Source organism: Pseudorca crassidens, chromosome 18 (genome assembly GCF_039906515.1).
Source record: "Pseudorca crassidens isolate mPseCra1 chromosome 18, mPseCra1.hap1, whole genome shotgun sequence".
Classification (NCBI taxonomy): domain Eukaryota; kingdom Metazoa; phylum Chordata; class Mammalia; order Artiodactyla; family Delphinidae; genus Pseudorca; species Pseudorca crassidens.
Window position 1 is genome coordinate 10,750,251 of NC_090313.1, and position 12,736 is coordinate 10,762,986.

Sequence of the window (12,736 nt, forward strand, 5' to 3'; positions counted from 1 at the left end):
ATGCCAAGACACATATTAATCAAACTGTCAAAAATTAAATACTAAGAAAACATGTTAAAAGCAGCAAGGGAAAAACAACGAATAACACACAACGGAATCCCCATAAGGTTAACAGCTGATCTTTCAGCAGAAACTCTGCAAGCCAGAAGGGAGTGGCAGGACATATTGAAAGTGATGAAGGAGAAAAACCTGCAACCAAGATTACTCTACCCAGCAAGGATCTCATTCAGATTTGATGGAGAAATTAAAACCTTTACAGACAAGGAAAAGCTGAGAGTTCAGCACCACCAAACCAGCTCTACAACAACGGCTAAAGGAACTTCTCTAGGCAAGAAACACAAGAGAAGGAAAACACCTATAATAACGAACCCAAAACAATTTAGAAAACGGGAATAGGAACATACATATCGATAATTACCTTAAATGTAAATGGATTAAATGCTCCCACCAAAAGACACAGATTGGCTGAATGGATACAAAAACAAGACCCATATATTTGCTGTCTACAAGAGACCCACTTCAGACCTAGAGACACATACAGACTGAAAGTGAGGGGATGGAAAAAGATATTTCATGCAAATGGAAACCAAAAGAAAGCTGGACTAGCAATTCTCATATCAGACAAAATAGATTTTAAAATAAAGACTATTAGAAGAGACAAAGAAGGACACTACATAATGATCAAGGGATCAATCCAAGAAGAAGATAGAACAATTGTAAATATTTATGCACCCAACATAGGAGCACCTCAATACATAAGGCAAATACTAACAGCCATAAAAGGGGAAACTGACAGTAACGCATTCATAGTAGGAGACTTTAACACCCCATTTTCACCAATGGACACATCCAAAATGAAAATAAATAAGGAAACACAAGCTTTAAATGATACATTAAACAAGATGGACTTAATTGATATTTATAGGACATTCCATCCAAAAACAACAGAATACACATTTTTCTCAAATGCTCATGGAACATTCTCCAGGATAGATCATATCTTGGGTCACAAGTCAAGCCTTGGTAAATTTAAGAAAATTGAAATTGTATCAAGTATCTTTTCTGACCACAACGCTATGAGACTAGATATCAATTACAGGAAAAGATCTGTAAAAAATACAAACACATGGAGGCTAAACAATACACTACTTAATAACGAAGTGATCACTGAAGAAATCAAAGAGGAAATCAAAAAATACCTAGAAACAAATGACAATGGAGACACAACGACCCAAAATCTATGGGATGCAGCAAAAGCAGTTCTAAGAGGGAAGTTTACAGCAATACAATCCTACCTTAAGAAACAGGAAACATCTCGAATAAACAACCTAACCTTGCACCTAAAGCAATTAGAGAAAGAAGAACAAAAAAACCCCAAAGTTAGCAGAAGGAAAGAAATCATAAAAATCAGATCAGAAATAAATGAAAAAGAAATGAAAGAAACGATAGCAAAGATCAATAAAACTAAAAGCTGGTTCCTTGAAAGGATAAACAAAATTGATAAACCATTAGCCAGACTCATCAAGAAAAAAAGGGAGAAGACTCAAATCAATAGAATTAGAAATGAAAAAGGAGAAGTAACAACTGACACTGCAGAAATACAAAAGATCATGAGAGATTACTACAAGCAACTCTATGCCAATAAAATGGACAACCTGGAAGAAATGGACAAATTCTTAGAAATGCACAACCTGCCAAGACTGAATCAGGAAGAAATAGAAAATATGAACAGACCAATCACAAGCACTGAAATTGAAACTGTGATTAAAAATCTTCCAACAAACAAAAGCCCAGGACCAGATGGCTTCACAGGCTAATTCTGTCAAACATTTACAGAAGAGCTAACACCTATCCTTCTCAAACTCTTCCAAAATATAGCAGAGGGAGGAACACTCCCAAACTCATTCTTTGAGGCCACCATCACCTTGATACCAAAACCAGACAAGGATGTCACAAAGAAAGAAAACTACAGGCCAATATCACTGATGGACATAGATGCAAAAATCCTCAACAAAATACTAGCAAACAGAATCCAACAGTACATTAAACGGATCATACAGCATGATCAAGTGGGGTTTATTCCAGGAATGCAAGGATTCTTCAATATATGCAAATCAATCAACGTGATACAACATATTAACGAACTGAAGGAGAAAAACCATATGATCATCTCAACAGATGCAGAGAAAGCTTTTGACAAAATTCAACACCCATTTATGATAAAAACCCTGCAGAAAGTAGGCATAGAGGGAACTTTCCTCAACATAATAAAGGCCATATATGACAAACCCACAGCCAACATCGTCCTCAGTGGTGAAAAACTGAAAGCATTTCCACTAAGATCAGGAACAAGACAAGATTGCCCACTCTCACCACTATTTTCAACATAGTTTTGGAAGTTTTAGCCACAGCAATCAGAGAAGCAAAGGAAATAAAAGGAATCCAAATCAGAAAAGAAGTAAAGCTGTCACTGTTTGCAGATGACATGATACTATACATAGAGAATCCTAAAGATGCTACCAGAAAACTACTAGAGCTAATCAATGAATTGAGTAAAGTTGCAGGATACAAAATTAATGCACAGAAATCTCTTGCATTCCTATACACTAATGATGAAAAATCTGAAAGTGAAATCAAGAAAACACTCCCATTTACCACTGCAACAAAAAGAATAAAATATCTAGGAATAAACCTACCTAAGGAGACAAAAGACCTGTATGACAAAAATTATAAGACACTGATGAAAGAAATTAAAGATGATACAAATAGATGGAGAAATATACCATGTTCTTGGATTGGAAGTGACTCTACTCGTGAAAATGACTCTACTACCCAAAGCAATCTACAGATTCAATGCAAACTCTATCAAACTACCACTGGCATTTTTCACAGAACTAGAACAAAAAATTTCACAATTTGTATGGAAACACTAAAGATCCCGAATAGCCAAAGCAATCTTGAGAACGAAAAACGGAGCTGGAGGAATCAGGCTCCCTGACTTCAGACTATACTATAAAGCTACAGTCATCAAGACAGTATGGTACTGGCACAAAAACAGAAAGATAGATCAATGGAACAGGATAGAAAGCCCAGAGATAAACCCATGCACATATGGTCACCTTATCTTTGATAAAGGAGGCAGGAATGTACAGTGGAGAAAGGACAGCCTCTTCAATAAGTGGTGTTGGGAAAACTGGACAGGTACATGTAAAAGTATGAGATTAAATCACTCCCTAACACTATACACAAAAATAAGCTCAAAATGGATTAAACACCTAAATGTAAGGCCAGAAACTATCAAACTCTTAGAGGAAAACATAGGCAGGACACTCTATGACATAAATCACAGCAAGATCCTTTTTGACCCACCTCCTAGAGAAATGGAAATAAAAACAAAAATAAACAAATGGGACCTAATGAAACTTAAAAGCTTTTGCATAGCAAAGGAAACCATAAACAAGACAAAAAGACAACCCTCAGAATGGGAGAAAATATTTGCAAATGAAGCAACTGACAAAGGATTAATTTCCAAAATTTACAAGCAGCTCGTGCAGCTCAATAACAAAAAAACAAACAACCCAATCCAAAAATGGTCAGAAGACCTAAATAGACATTTCTCCAAAGAAGATATACAGACTGCCAACAAACACATGAAAGAATGCTCAACATCATTAATCATTAGAGAAATGCAAATCAAAACCACAATGAGATATCATCTCACACCAGTCAGAATGGCCATCATCAAAAAATCTAGAAACAATAAATGCTGGAGAGGGTGTGGAGAAAAGGGAACCCTCTTACACTGTTGGTGGGAATGTAAATTGATACAGCCACTGTGGAGAATAGTATGGAGGTTCCTTAAAAAGCTACAAATAGAACTACCATATGACCCAGCAATCCCACTACTGGGCATATACCCTGAGAAAACCATAATTCAAAAAGAGTCATGTACCAAAATGTTCATTGCAGCTCTATTTACAATAGCCCGGAGATGGAAACAACCTAAGTGCCCATCTTCGGATGAATGGATAAAGAAGATGTGGCACATATATACAATGGAATATCACTCAGCCATAAAAAGAAATGAAATTGAGCTATTTGTAATGAGGTGGATAGACCTAGAGTCTCATACAGGGTGAAGTAAGTCAGAAAGAGAAAGACAAATACCGTATGCTAACATATATATATGGAATTTAAGGGGAAAAAAATGTCATGAAGAACCTAGGGGTAAGACAGGAATAAAGACACAGACCTACTAGAGAATGGACTTGAGGATATGGGGACGGGGAAGGGTAAGGTGTGACAAAGCGAGAGAGAGGCATGGACATATATACACTACCAAACGTAAGGTAGATAGCTAGTGGGAAGCAGCCGCATAGCACAGGGAGATCAGCTCCGTGCTTTGTGACCGCCTGGAGGGGTGGGATAGGGAGGGTGGGAGGGAGGGAGACGCAAGAGGGAAGAGATATGGGAACATATGTGTATATATAACTGATTCATTTTGTTGTAAAGCAGAAACTAACACACCATTGTAAAGCAGTTATACTCCAATAAAGATGTTAAAAAAAAAAAAAAAGGAGAAAAGGTGCTATGGGAATTCCGTAGTGGTCCAGTGGTTAGGACTCCGTGCTTCCACTGCCAGGGGGCCCAGGTTCAATCACTGGTGGGGGAACTAAGATCCTGCAAGCCATGTGGTGCAGCCAAAAAAAAAAGAAGAAAAGGCGCTCAACCTCGCTAGTCATCAGGAAAATGAAAATTAAGGCTACAATAAGGTACCACTACACACTTGTTAGAATGAGTAAAATCTTAAAAGACTAAGAGTAGCAAATATTGGGAAGAATATAGAGTGATTGGAACTAACACTGCGTGCTGGTGGGGTCTATGAAAACTCTTAGGTTAAGAGAGTGTACATAATAGAATTTTTATTTTTTAATTAATTTTTTATTGGAGTATAGTTGATTTATAATGTTGTGTTAGTTTCAGGTGTACAGCAAAGTGATTCAGTTATACATATACATGTATTCATTCTTCTTCAGATTTTCATTCTCATAGAGTTCATTACAGAGTAGTGAATAGCGTTCCCTGTGCTATACAGTAGGTTCTTATTAGTTACCTATTTTATATATAGTAGTATGTATATGTCAATCTCAATCTCCCTAGAATTAATTTTTAAATTGTGGTTTATTCATACAATATAAACAGCAATGAAAACATGCTGCATTTAACTACACTCATGATCTCAAAAACAAAAGCAGACATAGACGTGCACACAAAATTACATATTGTATGATTCCATTTATATCATATGCAAAAACGGGCAAAACTGTCTTTGGTGTTAGAAGTCAGGATAGTGGTTACTTTTGGGAAAATAATAAGTAAAAGAGAGCACGAGGAGGGCTGCTGGGTGCTAATCTTCTACCTCTTCATATAAGCTGTAAATATATAGATGTGTTCACTTTATGAAAATTCATCACGCTGTGCCCGTATAGCATGGACACTTTTCTTAATGTATGCTATACCTCAATAAAAAGCTATTTTTTAAAAAAAGAATGCATGACAACTTTCTTTCCATACTTAAAATGAAGGAGGTGGATAGTGGCAACTACAGACTAATGATATTCATGTTGATTTCATGGGGGGGTTAGTAAATAGAAGTGGAAATCACTTCTATAAGACACCTTTAATCAAACATATTTTCTGGTAGACCTTTTATATGTTCCTGTAGACAGGTCGATCCTGAACAGTATTATGAAACCAAAAACCAGTTTTAAGAAAAACAATTAAATTAGTTTACTTTATACAACACAGTACAATTAACTCTAAACTCCTATAATATCTTAACTCCCCAAAAGTTGACATTAGGAGTAACCTAGGCCTCCTGAGGTGTGTATAGAATGGAGAAAGCGAAGGTACAGGCTACTTCATGCCCATCAAGTCTGTTCATTGCAAACTGAAGTCAGAGACTGAATATTTGGCGTATTTTCTCTACATTTCTTTTATTAGTTGCAGGATAAAGATTGATTGTCTTAGACTGGAGATAAGGGAACCCCGTAACTCACCCCTCTCTTTCTAAGAAAAAGACAGAGAACTAATAAAAAACTTAGGCAAAAGTCTTAAATAGGCACTTCACAGAAGACAGTGAGGATCATGTCTGGGGTGTTCAGGTATTCCTGGGAGAGGAGCCTGAGGAAAAAGGGTCTGTTTAATAGGAGCGGCCCCAGCAAAAGGGCAGAAAATAAAGCTAATGGAAGAAAGTGCACGTAGAAATAGAGTGTATGGACTTCAGATGCTGAGAGATTTTTTCCTTTTCCACTTCTAATTTCCTTACGCTATCCTCAAGCCTCCACTGGGGATGCAGCCGTGAGAAAGCTGCTGGTGATTAGAGACAGCCAGGAACGACCGTTTGACAGGAGCTCCACTAGTTGGACATTGATAGCTAGCAGAAGGGGAACTAGTACTGTGGATCCTCAGAGGAGCACAGGGAGGGTGACTTCCCAATCCCGTGGGACAGGAGCTCACATTTGACTGCCACATGGTAGATGGAAGGGGTCAGAACACCTGGCTGATGTGTATAAAGAGTCTTGCACACTGTAGGTACCAAAAGCAGGTAGCTATTACTCTGATCATCTAGATAATGCCACAAGATTGTCACAACAGCTTTCACAATACTGTTCAAAATGGAACGGTCTATAGGAACCTATACAAACTGTGTCAGAAAACAGCTTGAGGGACTTCCCTGGTGGCGCAGTGGTTAAGAATCCACCCGCCAATGCAGGGGACACAGGTTTGATCCCTGGTCCGGGAAGGTCCCACATGTTGTGGAGCAACTAAGCCCGTGTGCCGAAACTACTGAGCCTGCTCTCTAGAGCCTTCGAGCCACAGCTACTGAGCCCGTGAGCCACAGCTACTGAAGTCCGTGTGCCCTAGAGCCTGCGCACCACAACTACTGAGCTCGCATGTTGCAACTACTGAAGCCTGCATGCCTAGAGCCCATGCTCCACAACGAAGAGTAGCCCCCGTTTGTGGCAACTAAAGAAAGCCCACGCAGAGCAGTGAAGACCCAACGCAGCCAAAAATAAATAAATTTTTAAAAAAGAAAAGAAAATAGTTTGAATTAAAGACATCTTATAATACAGACATGATATCATAATTAAAGAAAGGCACTGTTTGAAAAATAAGACATTAGTGCAAGAACAATGACTCTCAAGAAAAGTGTGGAGGGTTTGTCAATGAGGAAAATGCTGGTAGAGACAGGAAAGAATTTCAGAAGGAGATTTACCCACAAACTGTCAGGATTGTGGAAAATTGTGTGTCAACATAGAGACACTGCTCTGTGACTTGTTTTTCTTGCTAGTTCTTCTCTGATAGTGAGGATGCAGGTGTCAAATGAAACATCTGATGCCTTTTGCAATGGGAAACCGTCAGGAAGGAAATCTGACACATCAGCAAGGAGTATAAAATTCAAGTTTTTAGTAGATTTATTAAATTATAAAATTTCATCCAGGCCATCACAAATCCCCTCCTCCACACATGGTTTATTGTTCAGCGTTAAAAGGTGGAAAATATTCATTAAGCAAGACAAGGCCATGGATGCAGGATGAGCAGGAATACGTACAATATATCACCCGGTGCTTAAGAGATGAACTCTACGTAGGAAGCACAATGTGAGTGGAGTGTGTTTGGGGCAATTCCGGTGGGCTGACTCAGCTGTATTTAGACGAGGTCTACAAGACAGCAAAGGCAATGAGAGGTTACCAGGGAAACCAATGGAAGGACAAAGCTAGTAAGTGTGGCTAGATAATGGTGATGCTTATGACTTGTACATGAAGTATGTACATGAAAACTTGAAACATCTGGGATGGGGCCTTCTGAGTAAGTCTAGGGAAGCAGTAATTAGTAAAAGTTAAGAATAAAAAGAAAAAAAATATTGGACTGTCACTTGGACTTTGCTCTGTTTCATTCAACAATTATTTCCTGGAAATCTTTGCAGCTGGGGTAAGCATAAGGACTTAAAAATGAATAAAATATAGTCTCCATCCTCCAGACACTAACAAGGAAGTGGGGACAGATGCAGGCTTTCTGGGTGTGTAGGAAACCTAGACACAGGAGGAACGTACTTCATGCAAACCAAGTGGAATGTGACGGGAATAGAGTAAAGAGAAGCAAGCTTCCATAGCATCAACCTTCATTTTCTTTAATCAAATAGCCATAATCCATACTTGATTACAACAGGCTCAACCTGCAGGATTTAAAGCCACTCCATGGTTAAATATGCTTCCGTTCAAAATGGCATTCTGAGTGTAGACATCTGTCCTCTTTCTCCCAAGGTTCTATTAAAATGTTAAGAAAACAATTGTTCCATTTTTAAAAGTATAAGCCCACAAGATAAATAACAATGGGAGAGGTAGATAGCATAAAATAGGAGACTGAACAAATTTCTCGAAGAAAGTAAACAGAAATATGCACAGAGGAGGCTGCAGCTGAGGAGGGAGCCAACCTTTCTGGGGGCCCTGAGAGCAGCTCCCTAGTCAGGTGGCAGCTGTGATGGACAGCAGCAAGGGGCAGGGGTATTAATTAAAGTTCTGTATCTGTAATGGTCAAAAACCCCAATCCCATGTAGAATGTCTGGCAGTCAGATATTCACTCATAAAGAAAATAGCAAGTGTTTTCACCTAAAGAAATAGAAAACTATCAAGGGATAATCAAAACAGTTAATGTGGGTTTTGTCATCCTGGAGCGAAGCCCACCACATTCCAGCGTTAGGGTAACCCTTCATTTCATCACTAGGTCTCCACCATAAAAAACATCCCTGCCAATTGACAAACCCCACCAGGAAAACAGGGCGCTAGTCAGTGTTTCCACAAGGTCAATATGAATACGACTGAGAATGCAAGAATGACCAGAAAGCTAAAGGAAGCCTGCAGCATGACAGAAAACCACCATGACAAATGGGGAAGGGTGAGCTGTGACAGGGCGAGAGAGAGTCATGGACATATACACACTAACAAACATAAGGTAGATAGCTAGTGGGAAGCAGCCGCATGGCACAGGGATATCGGCTCGGTGCTTTGTGACCGCCTGGAGGGGTGGGATAGGGAGGGTGGGAGGGAGGGAGACGCAAGAGGGAAGAGATATGGGAACATATGTATATGTATAACTGATTCACTTTGTTATAAAGCAGAAACTAACACACCATTGTAAAGCAATTATACCCCAATAAAGATGTTAAAAAAAAATCACATAATTAAAAAAATAATAATAATCCCAGAGGAAAAGGAGGTGAGCTTACACACATTTCTGATGCATATGAAAATTGATATTAATATGAAAATTAATATGAGAATATATTACATCCAAATAAGAAGAAGGGAGATATTATGAAAAAAAGGACAATTGCTTAAAAATCATACCACTTTTTAGTTGCTTCATATTTGGACCAGGGCTACTTCTATTTAATTTGTTTGCTTTGGAAGAGACTAGAAAAGAAATGTTCAAAGGATCAGTTTGTACACTTTTTTCTTAAGTGTCATGGGAGTCATGACACTGGAAACATAGGGAAGCAATGTGATCAGAAGCTACTTGATTCTCAGTTCTCAATAAGTAGTGTTTATATAATCACAATAATGGAAGTTGTACTTATTCATTCAACATATGTTTGTTGAGTATCTGCTATGTGCCAGGCATTGTCAAGGCACCTGGGCTAGATCAGTAAACAAGATAGGAAACAAAACGAACAAAGCATCTTCCCATCTAGAGCTACATTTTCATGGTTTAAGTGCAAGAGGAGAGTTGAGGGAGCTGAGGGGGGGAGGTAGGCCCGTGTGTCGAGCTTTATAAGCCCTTAGAAGGACTTTGGCTTTTACCCTGAGGGAATGGGGGCCACTGCAGGGAATGGGGCCAGAGGAGTGACATGATTTTAACAAGATCGTTCAGGCTGCAACATCAGTAACAGACTAAAAGGGGCAAAGTGGAAGCAGAGACCAGTAAGGAAGCTATGACAGTTTATTGTTTTTAATCATCTATACCCAAAGCACCAGAGACTTAACCCGATTGTAAATATCAGCAACATGGTAATATCAAAGTAAATGCAGTGCCCACGACGTCAGTATGTGAAGGAGGGAGGAGAATGCAGAGAAAACTGTGAGCAGGGACCACCGCTTTTCCCTGCAGGCCCTTTTGTACTCTCCTGTTTTTCAGCTGCCTTTATAAATAACGGATTTTTTAAATGTAGGTCAAATATGCCCACTTCATTCTAGAAAGTAGTTCAGGTAAATGTCACATGATTATATCCAAATTGCTCTTTTTCAGCATTTGGGGCAGGACTCATTCTCTAGAGTGGCTTTCCAGGTGATTTTAAAACATTGATTTTACAACCTCTTTGCAGTAATGTGAGTGTTTTCTGTCCTCTTCATTTACACATCTGCAATTCCTAGTATTAAACAGCTGATGTTATGGTGCAAAGCAAGGACCTTGCCAGACTTAAATCAGCAGCATGACATGGGAGGAAGAAAACACAGGGATTCCAGGCTCTGCCACTTAAGAGCAATGTGTTTTGGAATACCTCCCTAAATCTCCCTGAGCACCTGTAAAACAGGCAGGAAATAAATGTCAGATTTGAGCATTCAATATGCTAATAGATGTGAAACACTTTGTCAAAGAAAAAGTGCTAAACATTTACGCTTATATAGTTAATGTTTCATATGCCACCCGTCATGACTGCATTGTACAGTGCTTCATAAATTCTATACATCTTACTCTTCTTTGATCCTTTATAATAACCTTTGGTGAAGGCGTGCTATTAAAGTAAAATAGAAATTACCTTGAACTTTGATCCAGGTAGGACAGGTGGCTGGGCCCATCAATCACTTTGTGATGCTTCAAATCCAATTTCATCCTCTTCCAGTTTTAGGTAAACATAGTTTCTATAATGAATTCTTCATAGTCAAAAGAAACATTTTAAAGGATTTTGCCTTATTCCATGAAAAAATATTCTCATGCAAATGACTTTACTTTTAATCATATAACTAGGATGTTGGACTTTATAACATGATATTTTGACATATTATTTGAAATTTAAAGGGAATTATTTCAGTTACCACGAAACATCTCTACATATATTTTATGTCTGAGGCCCCCTACAGTCAGAATGCATAATTCATCCTTCCAACACCCTAACCATTCATGGTATCAGGTCACTGAATGTTGAGAAACCAAGCTTTCACTAGCTTGCAATCAAATAATCTTCAGCCTGGCTGACAACAGCCTATGGACTATACATACTTACAAGAAAACAGAAAAGATGGCCTCGTATTTTCCCTGAAACTTCATTATGGTGCTAACCTTTCAGCAAGAAATGGCATTTTAGAAATGCCACATGCATTTTAACTCTTGTTCCAGTTGCTAATGGCAAAGCTGACCTATCAAAAAAAATAAGAGGAAAAAAGAGCATCATTAACCATGTAATAACCTCAGTCCTTCAGGGTCATTAATATACTATTTTTACTCGGGCCAATGTCATTTTATTTGTCAATTCACTCCAAAAAATATTACTTTCTATCACTATCAGAGAATTGGGGAATCCTGGGAGACTTTAAATTATAAAGTCCTATAAGAATCTCACTTCCATTATATTCCTATATGTCTGTTCCTAAACTTCCTCTTGTCAGGATGATTAGCAGGAATTGCTTCTGATTATCAACTTCTGAGCCCAAGTTCATATAGCAGACAGTGAAGTATGGAGGGATTTTTTTTCTCATCCACAAATATCTTTCCAAAACATTTTCAGAGATTCTAAAAAGAGAGCAAATCTTCTTGTCTGTTCTAGTTTGAAGAATCATCTACAGGCAAGAAAATCCACCCCCCTGGACCATCCAGTTTTGGGAAGGATATCATTAGGGTAATGAATAAGTAAGAAAGCCGCTTGCTGAATCATGCATAGAAGCCAAGTCAACCCTGACCACTAACTGGATGGTAGTTGAAGCTTTCCTTGTGGCCAACATTTGGTACTGCCATGCATTCAAATCTAAGGCCCTAATTTTAATAAACCCTCAAACAAAGGCATTCATCTTCAAAATTGTTTGTTCATCAGATACCAGTTGAGATGTAAGTATTTAAGTCAAACACCACTCTAGGGGGTAGGATTAGCAGTGACCAAGAAACCACGTCATTGCCTTCATAGCGCCCCCATTCCTGATGGGGCTGAGTGAGAAAAAGAGTGAGGAGCTTTGGGGCGCCTGGTGTTGGGGGGATATTACCATTTTGGACACGGTGGTTGGAAATGTCCTCTCTGATTAAAATGACTGCCTTCATCCATTTGGGCTGCTATAACAAAAAGACCATAGCGTGGGTGGCTTAAACAGCAAACATTTATTTCCCACAATTCCTGGAGACTGGGAAGTCCAAGATCAAGGCAGATTCGGTGTCTGGTGAGGAACTGCTTCCTGGTTCAGAGACAGATGTTTTCCCCCTCTGCCCTCACATGGCAGAAGGGAGACAAGAGAGCTCTCTTGCAAGACACTAATCCCAATCCTGAGGGCCGCACCGTCATGACATTGTCACCCCTCAGAGGCCGTACCTCCGAACACCATCATCTTGGGAGTTAGGATTTCAACATAGAAATTTTTTAAAAATTTTGATTGGAGTTTAGTTGATTTACAATGTTGTGTTAGTTTCAGGTGTACAGCAAAGTGAATCAGTTATACATATACATATATCCACTCTTTTTTAAGATTCTTTT

At 38.8% G+C, this 12,736-nt stretch overlaps 1 long non-coding RNA gene across 1 annotated transcript; it reads right to left on the reverse strand.

The window, feature by feature from the left end:
- Positions 1 to 8,144: 8,144 nt before the first annotated feature.
- Positions 8,145 to 11,577, reverse strand: LOC137211107 (uncharacterized). Its single transcript, XR_010936907.1, has 3 exons — positions 11,285 to 11,577; positions 10,820 to 10,934; positions 8,145 to 8,330 (listed from the first exon to the last, which is right to left on the reverse strand). It is a non-coding gene; the product is annotated as an uncharacterized lncRNA (long non-coding RNA).
- Between the last annotated feature and the right edge of the window lie 1,159 nt (positions 11,578 to 12,736).